Raw genomic sequence first — 15,575 nt, forward strand, 5'->3', positions numbered from 1 at the left:
CACGTCCCATTTAAAAAAGGAAAACTGCCTCCTCGTCCAACCGTTCCCGCTCTTAGGCAAAAATATATGAAAGGGCAAAAATTACAGTTAGATACCCATAATTTTTGCTATTCTCATCAGGACCCCAAATGATAATTGGGCTTGGGTCCAATCCACCAAGGGTGGACTGGCCCATTTTCTTACATCTCCCACTCACACTTGGTGGATTAGATGTCGCGGGTCTAGTCTCTTCACCTTCCCTCAATTTCATACTTAGTGCTTTGCCGTGACCGCGTGGGCATGACGTCTTCGCTTGGGTCCCTGTACTAGAAATCCCTTTTAAAGGATCAGCACAAGTCACCCTCTCCTTTGTGTAGCTTGAATTTTAAAATTATGCCTCAGATGTCCCAGATTTACTTATATACACTTTTTCACGGTAAATCTAATCCCTCTCGAGTCAATGGTTGACTCAGATTACCTTTCTCGTATGTCTAGTATCCACACTTATGACCACAAAATGTCATAAGGGACATGTCACAGACACTAGCATAGGTGTGTATATCATAGTTAATCTTCCTTTCGCCCAAGTATCACTTTGAAATGAATCAGTCGCTTTCTCAACATACTACCTTAGATCGCATCGATCATGACCATAGGACATATGCCAAAGTAGCAGTCACTGAAACATATCTTCATGACATTGTCAAAGTCAAAGGACACCAATAGAAGGATAATTCCTCCCTGGGACTCACACAGCAATGAAACAGGGATCTTTCACTTGCTTCCCTTTTGCGGTTCTCTCAGCACATGTGGTATGAAACACATGCTACGGTGTCACTCTTTTACTATAAGAGCGTATGTCGATTTAGATTTATTATCAACACCGTACAGACTTGGGTCCAAACACACTCAGTATCTAAACCCAAATTCTTCAACTATGCTCATTGTTATGACGTCGACGTTGAAGAGTTTGTTGTCTGGCTACAGGTATTATGGAAGTGGGATTCCAAACTTCGATCCAGCTTTATCAACGTGGATCTCATCTTGACTTGCTACACTTTAGTCAAGGCGACATAAAGTTTGTGTTTCTTCTCTACCATATCAGCATTCATTGCTGCTTTACTGGTGAACACAAATGTCTCATCTTTGTTCACTCCACCTGAGTGTCAAAGGCGGTTGCCCGTGTGAGAGAGCAAACCTTTTTAACCTGTACGACATACTAGACATTGTATACTTTCGGACAGACACATAAAGTGATAACGAAATATAATTTCATTAATGAAGCATTCATATTACACTTTACGTATGCCAAGGGCTTGTACATGTTCTTTAAAAACTTTTTCGCCTATTGGCTTTGTCAGAGGATCTGCTACCATACATTTGGTTGAAATGTATTGTACAGTAACAATCTTTTGTGCTATGTAATCTCTAACGAAATTATACTTGATGTCAATGTGCTTGGTTTTGCTGTGATACTTAGGATCTTTAGTATAGGCTATGGCTGCAGTATTGTCACAGTATACCATCACCGGATTGGTACTCTCATTTCCAAATCCAAGGTGTTCTATAAATCTCTTCAGCCATAAAGCCTCTTGCACTGCTGCAGTGCATGCCACAAACTCAGCTTCCATTGAATGTAAGGCAATGCACGTTTGCTTCTTGCTACTCCAACATATGGCGCCATTGTTGAGCAAGAAGGTATAACCTGAAGTTGACCTTCGTTCTTCTTCATCTCCGCCTACATCAGCATCGGAGTACCCAACAAGACGCAGGTCACCTCCTTCGTAGCACAGTGCATAATTGGAAGTGCCCTTTAAGTATCTCAAGATCCTCTTCACTGCTTTCCAATGCTTTTCACCGGGGTTAGACTGGAATCTGCTCACCAGTCCCACTGCATAACAGATGTCTGGTCTTGTACACATCATTGCGTACATCAGACTACCAACAGCACTGGCATATGGAACTCTTTCCATCTTCTTTTTATCAGATTCGGTTTTGGGACACATGTCAGAACTCAAAGCCACTCCAGTGGCAACGGGTGTACTCATGGGATTGCAGTCTTTCATGTTGAATCGCTCAAGAATCTTGTTGATATAATTCTCTTGTGAAAGAGAGAGGATTCGTTTTGAACGATTTCTTTGGATCTTAACTCCAAGTATATACTCTGCTTCACCCATGTCTTTCATTTCAAAATTCGACGAAAGCCATTCTTTAATAGCCACCACGGAATCTAGACTATTTCCGGCTAATAGTATATCGTCTACATATAAGGATAATATGACAAAATTACCCTCAAACCGCTTAATGTAGACGCAGTGGTCTTCCTCTATCATTTGGAAGTCATATGAGGTTATTGCTTTGTGAAACCTCAAATACCACTGTCTGGATGACTGTTTCAATCCATAAATGGACCTTTTGAGTTTACAAACTTTATTTTCTTTTCCTTTTTCAATGAAACCTAATGGTTGTTCCATATAGATTTCTTCATCCAGATCACCATTCAGAAATGCGGTTTTTTACATCCATTTGATGTAATTCTAAGTCTAAACTGTTTACTATAGCCAGAATAAGTCTAATAGAATTGAAACGCACAACAGGTGAGAATGTATCTTCATAATCTATTCCTTCCTGTTGTGTGTACCCCTTTGCCACTAATCGAGCCTTGTATTTGTCAATTGATCCATCCACTTTTCTTTTAATTTTGAGAACCCACTTGTTCCCAATGGCTTTACGCCCTTTTGGAAGATCAACTAACACCCAAACTTGGTTCTTTTTCATTGAGTCCATTTCTTCTTCCATAGCTTTCATCCATTCATCTTTTGCAGACCTGACAAGGCTTCTCGTACAGAACGGGGCTCATCATCCCCTTCTGGAGTAACTAAGAGAGATTCGCTTTCTATTTGAAAGCGTCTTTTGGGAACACTTTCCCTGTTACTCCTTCTGACGGGAGCTATTTGCTTATCTTTCTTTCTTTGTTCAGGTCTTGGTGTTGACCTTTCTTGGCTCCCACTCAGATTGATAGACCTAGACGATTCTGGTCTGTCAATTTGTTCTGCACTGACTTGTTCCTGTGTCTCATAAAGAGATACAGTGCGGTCAACATCTCCTCTTTAGGAAATTCAGTCTCAATGAATGTGGCATCTCTTGATTCCATTTCAGTCACTGTTCCATCTTCGTTTTCACCTATGAAAACGTATCCTTTAGATTGTTCAGAGTACCTTATAAAAATACACTTCTTTCCTCTAGGACCCAATTTCCCATGCTTGTGGGAATCATCATGAACATATGCTGCTGACCCCCAGGGTCTTAGGACACTTAGATCCTGTTTGCGTTTTGTCCATAATTCATAGGGTGTGGAAGCGACTGATTTTGAGGGCACACGGTTAAGTATGAAGGTTGCCGTTAACAAAGCATCATCCCCCAATATGAAATTGGTAGGTTTGCTTGAGCCATCATAGACCTAACCATGTCTAGAAGAGTTCTATTCCTCCTCTCAGCCACTCCATTCTGTTGTGGAGTGCCAGGGATAGTCAGTTGTCTAATTATCCCTTTTTCTTCACAGAGCTGTTTAAATTGATCAGATAAATATTCACGACCTCGATCAGTACGTAATGCTTTAATTTTACTGTCCATTTGATTCTCTACCTCATTTATGTATCGTCTAAAGCACTCAAGTGCTTCAGACTTATGCGAGATCAAATAGACATGACCATATCGTGAAAAATCGTCAATAAAGGTAATAAAATACCAAGCTCCGTGTCTCGCCCTCACACTCATCGGACCACAGATATCAGAATGGATTAATTGCAATGGATTTTCAGCTCTTGTTCCCTTACCGAAAGGTTTTCTAGTTGCCTTACCAGCTAGACAATTTTCACATAAGGACATTTCCATGTTAGGGATTGTGCCCAACATTCCTTCTTTTGCTAGTTTAATCATTCTATTTTGATTAATATGTCCTAGTCTAGCATGCCAGATATTCATATCAGGATTGCTTGAAGAAATAGCAAAACAATCATGAGCGTTAAAACCAAAAGCAAGATCCATAACAAAAAATTTCTGGAATCTGAATGCTGAACCATAAAATTCAGAGTTAAAGGAAATGTCTGCAACTTTATCATGAAAATAAACATTAAACCCAAAGTCTACTAAGCAAATAACAGAAATTAAATTCCGTCGGATGTCGGTAGCATGAAGCACATCATGGAGTATCAAGGTCTTTCCACCACGCAAAGCAAGCTTGCAGGTGCCACTCCCTCGAACCTCGATTCTCGCATTGTTCCCAACATAAAGCCACTTGCTTTGATACGGCAACCGACGGTATTCCACGAAGGATCCCCGATCCCTGCTTACGTGGTCTGTGGAGCCTGAGTCTATAATCCAAGAAGAAGAAACAGGTTCTGTTAGAAAAACAGTACTAGAAACATATGAAACATGTGAATTCACATAATTCACTAATACCTTTTCGCTTTCAGCCTGTTTGGAACAGTCACGTGCGAAATGGCCCATTTGTTGGCAGGCGAAGCATTTGACCTTCTTCAGGTCTAGCTTCTTCTTCCCGCCTTTCTTTCCCTTCTTCTTAAATTGTTTCTTGCCCTTTTTAAATTGAGGACCGCCCTTCTTCCCTTTCTTTTGGGGCTTTTTGCCCTTTTTGAAATTGGGCTTAGATTGGGAAGTACCAGCATCCTCAGTTAAATAAGTCTGTCCAGAGCTCTTGTAAGCCTCTAGACGTTCATCTTCCAGCTCCAGATGCTTAGCTACATCGTTAAAAGTGATGATGTTTTCATTGTGGGTTAGGTTGACTTTCATGTGCTCCCAACTTGCAGGGAGTGACCTGATGACAGCCTGCACTTGCTGCTCATCAGACAGATTATGTCCAGCTTCCTTCAGTTCCCGGATCATATTGGCCATCTCTCTCAGATGTTGCTTCATAGGATTGTTTGGCTTGAGCTTATAGGTATCAAACTTAATCGTCAACCTCCTAAGCTTGGTCGTAGAGACACCGCCAAACTTATCCTTTAATGCTATCCACATGGCCTGTGCAGTTTTGTGCGACTCAAACTCACACATCAGGTCATCAGCCATGGAGCTCAAAAGCGTGATTCTTGCTATGCTATTCTTCTTTTTCCAGGTTAGATATGCCTCTTGGTCTCTCCTGTGCTGGTTTGTGTTGCCAGCCTCAGGTTCAACCATAGCAGTGGTGAGAGGCTCTATCGCATCCTGTTCCTCTAGGATATACTGGACCTTTCGGTGCCAGATGTCCCAGTTGTCCCCGTTAAGCTTTTCTCCCTTGTTCAATTCAGCTATTATGTTCTTGGTTGCCATTCTTAGTTCTGTGACAAATCTATCCCACATTAATCTATGTTCTCTTTAAAGAGAACCGAACCAAAGAACATTTCAGTTATATAGCACAATGAAGTATACAATGTAATGTGCCTATATTATCCTCAATCAGTAAATAATGAAATTACTAGATCCATGATCAGGAGAATACGTTTGTACCTCCCATCACACAGATACTAACAACAATCATCATGTCCTATCAAGGATTTTATATAAGCACTTTAAAAAAAAAAAAAAAAAAATGTAACCTTTAGAAGTCTTATCTCTAAAAGCTCCCACTTATAAAAGGCATACACATGATATTCACAAATAATCATACAACAATAATTCAAGTAATTTCATTAAATGAAATAACATACTTAGTCTGTTTACAATGCATGAAACCACAAATTCACGGTGAATACAAATATTACATCATTTGATATGAACATAAACGTAATCAAGCATTGCTTTTCTTAGGCTTCTAAGTTTGCGCGTTTTGTTCATGAAGGAGGACACTAGCTCTATGGCCCAAATCCAGTAAGACTTTCTTATGGGTTTGCCTTTAGGTCCGCCTCTAACTCTTATTGCTCTTATGTACTCCATTATGACTCTTAGGTAGAACTCTGTATTCTTCTTATCGGTCATGTAATGGACGTAGCTAGCGAGCACACCATTGATGCCTTTTATGTTTGTCAATTTAGCTGCATCACTTTCAGCTATTCTCATAGCTAAAGCAGGGGTACAGGGTTGATCCACCTCTTCGCCTTCCTCCACTTCGGTTTTATTGGGAAGATCTAGCGAATCATTACAGACCAAATGAGGTTCGGTACGGAGGGGTTCAGTGGGAAACAAAGATTCTGACTCAGGTCCAGAATCCATTAACTCCTCCGGGATTTCTTGAGGAACCTCTTCAGGGTCCTCTTCAGGATCCTCATCCTCTGGCTCATATTCTGGAACTGCATTATCCATGTATGAGTATTCCAATGAACCATCTTGGATATTTTCAGTGCTACTAGAAGCCTCTTGCTTCATTTTCACCTAGAACAAAATAATTTAAATTATTCTGAATATTCTGGAATTTATTTCCGCATGAAAAATACCAGAAAATACACTGAAAATACTCACAAATAGATCCTTAATTATCTCCAAAATTACCAAATTATATATCAAAATAAAGATCTTGATTTTAGGGATTTTTAGAGACAAACCGCACCTCAAACGGACCTTTCACGCGCCTACACGCGCCCCTAGAAGGAAAAAATTAGCGAAAAATTGAAAAAAAAAAAAATTTCCCACTCGCCCTGTCGGCGCGTGTACTTCACGCGCCTCCATGCAGCTCGCCGCCGGCTACACGCGCCGAACCGGCGGCCTCCACGCTCCACGAACTGTCAGATGGTGGTCCCCACGTGCCAAGGTGGGGTGCCACGTGGCAGAACGCGCCACGTGGCGCTGCTTGGTCAATTTTTTTTTTTTTTTTTTTTTTTAAATCCGTTTTTTTTTCAGACATGGCCCTTCCTTTTTTTTTTTTTTTGTAAAGTATTTGGACCGGTTGGGTTTGGGTCCATTTCGGCCCAACCGGTTCCCTTCAAATTCCCTTTTTTTTTTTTTTTTTTAATTATTTTGGTCTGGGCTGGATCCTGCCTCCAGCCCAGTACAACCTTTATTTTTTTTTTTTTTTTTTTTTGGTCTGGGCTGGATCCTACGTCCAGCCCAGCAAATACCCCTTTTTTTTTTTTTTTTTTTTTTTACAGGAGGGGCCAAAACGACGCCGTTTTGGCCCCTGGAGGGTCTCCTTCAACCTCCAGCCGGGTCGTCTTGACCCGGCTTCTGCAACCGGGTCGGGTCCGACGGACCCGTCGGACCCGCTTTCTTCTCTCCTCCGTATCTCCGCCGTCCGGTGTCCGTTTTTAGCCTACTTTATATCATTTTCTTCGTTTTTTCGAGTTCTACGCAATGGGATAAATTTTGAAACCTAAAAACTTGATTTTAAGCAAACTCAAAAACGAGAACCGTACGGCCAAAAGAATATCAGTGTAAAACGATCTTCACAGAGGCAAAGAAGCAACCCAGTATGTCTAAACATAAATATAAGATACAAAAACGATCATACTGAAAGTAAAATGGAGGATTTGCATAATATATTGAAGCAAATCGCAAGTTACTCAGACCGAACAATCAGATAAAAATACTGATATGAAAACGCAGGCCACTGAATCAATAGGAAAAAACACAAGCTCTGATACCAATGTAGGTTTTCGGGCATACCTGGAGTCTGCAATGTAATCAGGTTGCCACGCAGAGGTCCGATCACGGTGACGGAGTCGGGTCTGTGTTTTCACAGCAAATGCACCAGGAGGGAAAAGGTGAGCAATGGAGTCCAGAAAAATGAGTAGTCTCAAGAGGAGGAGAAAACCGTAGTGTATATACCAACTGATCATGCGACGGTTTTGTAACTACACGTCCCATTTAAAAAAGGAAAACTGCCTCCTCGTCCAACCGTTCCCGCTCTTAGGCAAAAATATATGAAAGGGCAAAAATTACAGTTAGATACCCATAATTTTTGCTATTCTCATCAGGACCCCAAATGATAATTGGGCTTGGGTCCAATCCACCAAGGGTGGACTGGCCCATTTTCTTACAATATCTAATTCTAAAATTTTTCATGATTAAAGTATACTCTCTGAACTTTAAATCTATAGATAGAACACTTTATTTGGATATGTGTACGATTTATGGTGATTTTTCAAAATTAGGACTTAAAATTTGGAAACAATTTCAACCATGGGAGTAGTAGAAAATTTTTGTACAATTTGGACGAAATTGGTTCCTAAAACTATTTTTTCCTTAAAGAGAACTTAAGGATCTTTTAGTAGGACTTAGAACCACTTAGTTTTGATTTTTTTTGGAATTAATTACAGATTTTCAAAGTTGAACAAAAATTCTAAAATTTCTGTATGAACAGTACCCGCAAAGCAAAATTTCCAGATTTGATGTTCTTGAATCTAAGGCCATCTAGAGTGGTCCCAATTGACAAGAAATGGACTTAAGGATGGGAAATGATGAGATTTATGTTAGAAAAGCTAGAAAGAAAACCCTAAAATCAAGAGAGAGGATTGAGGTTCAAAAGAGCAAGTCTTGACCTTTGTGTGATTTCTTAGTCCCAATGAGTTATGTGAACCTTATGGCTATGTTTAGGACCTTGGAACATCCAAAAGAATGTTTGATGATGTTGACCGAAAGCTCTCATGGTTAGGAAATCAAGGGATTCAAAGGAAAAGCAAGAGAAAAGCTTAAGATACAAGGTAGTGAACTTACCTATTATCATTGCTTGATGTTGTATGCCTATGTATTGATATGTACATGATGTTTGAATGTTGTTGTGACATGTTTTGGCTATTGTAATTGCTATTTATGATGTGTAGATTATGTCTCCATGGCCATGCATTAAGTAGATAGCATTAAGCATGCTAATATGTCACTAATTAACAAGAGAATAAGCAAGTTGCATACAATACATTAGCATCCATCTAGTATGATTAATATGGTATTGTTTGCTGCTGAGATTCCTCTAAATGAGACTAATGATTGATGTATAATTCCTTTATTGTGTAAATTATGTTTCTGAATGCCAACGAGGCAATGTGATTGATTAGAATGTCTATAGCATGGAAATGTATGAGAATGAATGGGAAAGAGTAAACCCAAGTTATGAATGCCAAGGTAATAAAAAGAATTAAAGCAAGAAAAGGTAAAGAGAAAAACATAGGTCCTAGAATAGTCAGCTTCGAGCTCTAGTTTGACCTACTGAATGAATGAGTTAATCCATGAAATTTGGTAGAGTTATTGTGCACATTCTAAGCTTTAATTTCATATGTATTTTACCTTATTTGGATGTGTATACTGAGAGATATGAATTTCCAAATTTGAGGCTAGAAATCTGAAAGTTTCAAAATTTACCAAATGAATAGTAATCTTTATAGATTAAACCATACGAATTAGCAAGACATAAGTCTAGTTTTATTTTTCCCTTAAAGAGCACTGAAAGAGCTTCGAGTAGAAATTTGGAGCACCTCCATATGATTTTTTTAAAATTATTTATGATTTTTTAAATTTGGACTTGTAATTTGGAAAAATACATAGTGAATAGTAACTGAGGACTTCAAAAGAAAAATTTTAATTTTTCTGTTCCATTTCGCTTCTGAATGCGTACTAACAAGGGTTAAAGTAAGGATATTTTATTTTGGTACTAGAGCAAAGGTTATCGGCTTATAAAATGGAGTATGCAAAGGTTTAGAAAAAGCCTAGTTCAAGTTAGAATTAGTAAAGGGTTACTTGTTCAAGGTCTAACTAAGGCTATAGATTAGAGGTGAATTGTTACACCACTATCAGATCCATTAGGGTTTAATTAAAACCATTTCAGATAGTATTAGATGGTCTTGGGCTCAACTTCTCACAAAAAACGATGATTTTTGGATTTTTACTGTTCATGTGATAAAAATTCAGTTTTCTGGTCCAATTTCGAAAATTCATAATTTAATCTAGAAAGATCCAAATAGAGTTGTTCAAAATTTTTTGAAAAGCTATTTGAATGCTATTTCAAGAAAAAATAAACTTGTGAACCAATTTCATTTGAGAAAGTGTCAGGTTTTTGTGGAAATCACCGTTGTCTTTTTAGTAAAAACTCCTTTTCCAGATTCTGGACCTTGACTTTGAAAAATCATTATAAATCATGTAGTTGGCCATTTTTAACATTCTACCTATCAAATCGAAGCTGAAAACGTGATCTACATTTATACCAAATTTTGTGATTTAATGCATTCAGTAACCTAGTCAAAATGTCGCTCAAAGTTAGCTGTGTAGTTAGGGTTACAACACTGAACAACATAATATTTACATAACCAAAAGCCAACAAAATTTTTATAGTTTGGCACCATAATTGGACTTGAATCTATACCTTGCCCTTTGATGATTCAGCTCCTAAAATGTTAGATTTTATTTGGAAGGAATGAGATTTCAAAGAAATCCCAATAGCAAAATTAACCAACTATATCATCAACAAGCATCATTATTATGATAACCACATTAACTACTATTGGTGAACTAGCATGCTTATCACTTGGAAAACTCAATCATGCAAAATCCAAAGCAAGAAAGTGCAAAGAGTAGCCATATCACAATCAAGAAATTTTATCCACATAATAGCAATTAATCATGCAATAATCCACAATGCAAAGTTAATGTTAGTAGTTAGGTTAAACTTTCCTACCTTGCTCCAAAGACTTGAGCTTTCTTTGCTTTTCTTCCTTTCCTTCCCAAATGTCAAACCCTAACATAATAAATCACAAAAGGGACAGCAAGATCATCAACCATTCCATACAAAAATCAACAACATAACTCAATAATTTGTTAAACCCTTTTAAAGCTTCCTTCTTTATTCTTTGAATTTTTAGAGTTTGTGTTCTTTAACCCTAAAAATTCCATCTTGACTTATTCCTACATGGTTTTTCATGTAGATTCTAAATATGTACTTAGATTTAAGAAAATAAAACCCCTCCTTGCAAATTCCTCTTGACCGAACCTGTAGGGTTCATTATCCAAAAATTACAACTTTGATTTTAATGCTTCCAACATTTGTTCTTTAGATTTACCCTACACCATTTTTCATTTTGAACACAATGGAAGTATCAAAACATTGAAAAACTCATCCTAGGGTTCAATTATGGTCTTGGCCGAAATGGTCCTTATGAAAAACAACAAGAAAAACACTTCAAAAACAACCTACAATCAATTGAAACCACTAGGAACTATCATACTTTGAAATGTTCTAACAACTTTGACCAACAAAACTTCCTTCCCTACAATATATATGATTCAGCCAGCACAAGAAAAAGGGGAGAATCATAAATTTTTAACCATACAACTCAAGTAAACAAGGTAAGGGACAACTTAGAACCAAAAACTAACCTTGAATCCCACTTGTATGATTAAAGTAGCTCCCTTTTCCCTGGTTTCCAGTTGAAGCTCTCTCTTGCTCTCACTTTCTCTCTTTTGGCTGAACAAGGATCTAAATATTAGGGGGAGGAAGAGCTCTTTAATGATCAAAATATCCCAACTACCATTATAAATAAAAATCCAAGTGTCATTATCTCCTTTAATCTTGCTTTCTCTTTCTTAACTAACTAAATCCAATTGAAATTAATTACCAAAAGTCAAAATGCTCTCTATTTGAGGTGTGACACTTAGCAAATTCAAATCCTCTCCATTAGGGAGCAAATTCAAATCCTCTCTATTAGGGAGCAAATTCAAATCCTCTCCATTAGGGGCTTGACACATGGCAAAATGTGAGCCATTTAAATTACAAGACTCTAATCTTCACTTTATCAATGCATTTTGACTCCAGGTTTAATTTTTTTCTATAATTACAATACTCTGGCCTCTGTAATTATTTTCTATCAGATCCATAATTTATTCTCCTCATTTTTATCTTTCCATAATGCTCTCTTTGTCTCCAAATTAAACTTTTAATAATTAAATAAAAAGGATAACTAATTTCCTTCTCTTTATTGATTTTTTCACTTTTCAAAGGAATTAGAAAAAATCTTGGATACTTGAGAGTCTTCTTTTAATTTCATAATCTCTTATAACTTCTTGGAATATCATAGGAATTTTTTTAGAATTTTATTCTTCTTAAAAATATTTATTTAGAATTTTCCAAATAAAATCCCTTAAATTCCTTTGTAATTTTTCTAAGGGTAATTTGGTTATAAAACTAATTATATAATCTCATATAATTCTCAATGGATTTTATCCTTATTTTTTCTTAATTTTCTAAGGCTTGAAAATATTTTTTCATAATTATTTTTGACCAATTTTCCTTAATTAGTCAAATTTTTATAATTGACTTGGAAAATCATAATAATTGTTTTCCACCAAAATTCTTCTATTTCTCCTTATCATTTTGGCCCTTGATTATTTAGGAATATTCTTTATTCCTAATTACCCTATTGCCAGATGTGACATGAGTGCTCTAGGGAAAGTGACTATTGAGGACTATGAAGAGATGAAGTTTGAATTCTCAGTTAGTTGAGGTTGAAAATTTAGAGATAGCATCCTGCCTGCTAGTGATCCCTAAGGATAGAGGAAACAAAAAGTGCTAATGGCCTAGAGATGTGAGCTAGACCATTCCTCAATTGGCTGAAAGGAAGTAGTTGACTTAGTTGGGGATCGCCATAAGGCTATGGACATGGAAGTCTTTCAGGCGGTAGGCGATGCTATGATGAAACAAAGTTAAGTAAGACTAGCCAAGGTTAAGAGAAAGTGTGTTTCAATGTGGTAAACCAAAGGAATTAGTGGTGATGGACGAACATAGAAGTGATTACCAGAGAAGGTTGTGACTTTCTTTGCAGCAAACAAGGATTTAGGTCGCAATGAATAGACATAGTGACTCTCAGATGTGAGCTGGTATCTTAGCAAAACTTGCCAAAATTTTTTGAAAGTTTTCAAAATTTATGAAAGTTTTCCCAATCTTCAATCTCTTGTTTTTGAGTATTGTATTGAATTGTTGAAAATCCGGTGATGGATTGCTGGGTTGGGTTGTTGTGATAGGTATTTTGGTAAGTAGCATTACTATAGGAATTTAGTTTAAGCATTTTTAGGGCTTAGAGAGTTATAAGGCTCTCTGTGACTTCAGGTCGTAACTTCACTATCTCAAGTCGCGACCTGGAGGTTAGGATGTTAAGGAAAGCTCTCGAGTAGCTTATGTCACGACCTCACTGTACCAGGTCGTACTTAGGGAAAGAACTGGGTGAAGGCTCTCTATGATTTGGGGTTACAACCTTGCTATTTTCAGGTCACAACCTAGAGCCTTTATGAAACCCAAAGTTTCCCTCTGTCTGTTAAAGTCACGACTTGAATTCCCTCAGGTCGCGCCTTGACAAGAAAAGTCAGAAATTTTTTCTTGTGAATTCACCTCTCTGCCCTGAAATGTTCTTACCCTAGTTATGATTTTGCCCCTTGAACCTACCCTGGATTTTGGCTTTATTCATTACAAGACCTAAAACCCTAATCCTTTCTTGTAAACTCACAAACCCTTAAACCCTTTCATCTCCCTATCTTCTCATTAATCATGGCCTTTCAGTTTTCTCTCAGATTGAAGTCATGACCTTCTGCTCCCATCCTTTCATTCCCTGGCTTTCCAGTAACCATATCCTTGTAGTTTTCTTCTAGAGTTAAAACTGCTCCACTCTTTTATAATAGTTTGTCCCCTCCACCACTCCCTAACCTCCCTAGTTCCAGTCTCTCTTTTGCGTCTGAGCATCCCACTGCTTTTCTACCTCTAAAATTTCACTGCCTGCTACTCGAAAATAAGGCCCTGCTCAACACTTGAGTGCAGTTTGTTCTACTTTTCCACTTCTTTAGGGTTTGTTCCATGTTCTCTTTTTGATTTCTCTTGTTCTGGTTCTAGCTTATTGTGTTTTCTAGGGTTAGATAGTGTTTCTCTTGCTTAGGTTTTAGTTTTGATTGAGTAGAGAGTGGAATTAATGATTGGGCTGTTGTTAAAATGATTTGGAAATTCTTTAGGACCCTATTTGCTGTAAAAATTTGGTTTCTGAATGAACTGGTTTGAATTATGTGTTTTCTGAAAATTCTAGAACCAAGTCGTGACCTCACTAGCTTTAGGTCGCGACCTGAATGCACAAAGGAACTTTTAAACTTCTAAAACTACCTTTTTTGTTTGCCTATTGCAATTTCTTAATGAATTCTAATTTTACCCTAAATTGGCTTTAAAGGAACCTACTTTTAAGCAATGACTTAGTTTGAAAACTTGAACTTTGACAAGATTTTCCAATGATTTTTAAGATGAAAGTTCTTTCAACTCCAAGCATTAAGTTTTTCTGGGTGACATCCAGGGGTTAATTGAGTGTGGGGTTTTCTAGGTTTAGTGTTAGGCTTTGTCTCCTTTAGTTTTAGGTTGTTTCTTGTTGGTTTTGTGTTTATTTTGTTTGTTTGGTTTTGTGTTGTTGTGTTGTGTTTAGATACCACGCACAAAGAACCCTGAGGTTTCCAAGAGGTCTCACTCTCACGAGAAGACCTGGCTTTCAAGGGAAAATGCAGTAAAAATGCTTGCAAATAGGGGAGTGGCGCAAGAGCAATATTTCCAAGAGACCAACGAGTATGATTTTTACAAGCTCACTAAGGTTCAAGGCTTTGAGGAGCTCATAAAGAAGAGGAATGAGGTCAATCTGACATTGGTGAGGGAATTCTACACTTGCTCTACTATGGATGGGTGCATGGGAGTCACTTTCAGAAGACAAGAGTGTTATTTTAGCAGGGCTGCTGTTGAGTCTTTCTACAAGCTACCTAATATATTCCTTGCTATGAGTTCCAGCATTTGAAGACTAGACTTGATCAAGTCCCCTTGAATGAGGTCTTTCAAACCTTCAGAGTTGAGGTAGCTAGCTAGATTGGTAAAGAGGGGGCAAAACTATTTTGAGCTTAAGAACATGAATGATAAGGCCAGAATTTGGCTAAACTTCATGTCTTACAATGTGATGCCAACAACTCACATCTCTGATGTCTCTGAAGAAGGTGCACTTCTATTATATCTCCTAATGACCCAGCAGTTGTCGATAACCGTACCATAGCCTTGGACCAGATTTCACATTGTGTTAATAATGTCCAGATCCTTTTGGTATTCCCACACCTAATCTCTAACATGTGTACAATGAAAGGGATACCAACGCGCAAGTCTGACCTGACTGTAGAACCCGCCACTACTAGATGTTACATCGCCTCAAAGACCAACAAAAGTAGAAAGAAAGGAAAGAGGCCTCACCTTCTTGAGTGAGCAGATTGTCACCCTTAGCCAGCAAGTGACTAATTTGAGCGGGGAGCTCCAAGAGCAAAGAGCTACTGATATGGCCAATGAGTATAGAAGGCAAGGATTCTTGGATCATTTGATGCTGCAATTGGCCAAAGCTTAAAATATTGCTTTTCCTCCAGGTTACGAGCAAGCTTTTTGGCAGCATTCCGTTCCTGTCACAAGTTACTTCAGTGAGGGTCTGGGGCATTCTTCTGGTGCTGCCGCTGCTGCTGCTGAAACGGGAGAAGAGAATGTTAAAATAGGAGAGGATGTTGAGGCATAAGAAGAAAGAAGAGAGGAAGTTTGAGTGCTTGTTTGCTGAGTGCTTCTTGTTTTTCTTGTGTTTTTTTCTTTTGTTCCTTAGTTTTTGTTATAAACTCTATTTTTTTAGCTACATTTTCAATGTATG

This window comes from Neltuma alba, unplaced genomic scaffold (assembly GCF_004799145.2).
Source record: "Neltuma alba isolate B1F8T4 unplaced genomic scaffold, ASM479914v2 tig00010183_pilon, whole genome shotgun sequence".
Taxonomy (NCBI): Eukaryota; Viridiplantae; Streptophyta; class Magnoliopsida; order Fabales; family Fabaceae; genus Neltuma; species Neltuma alba.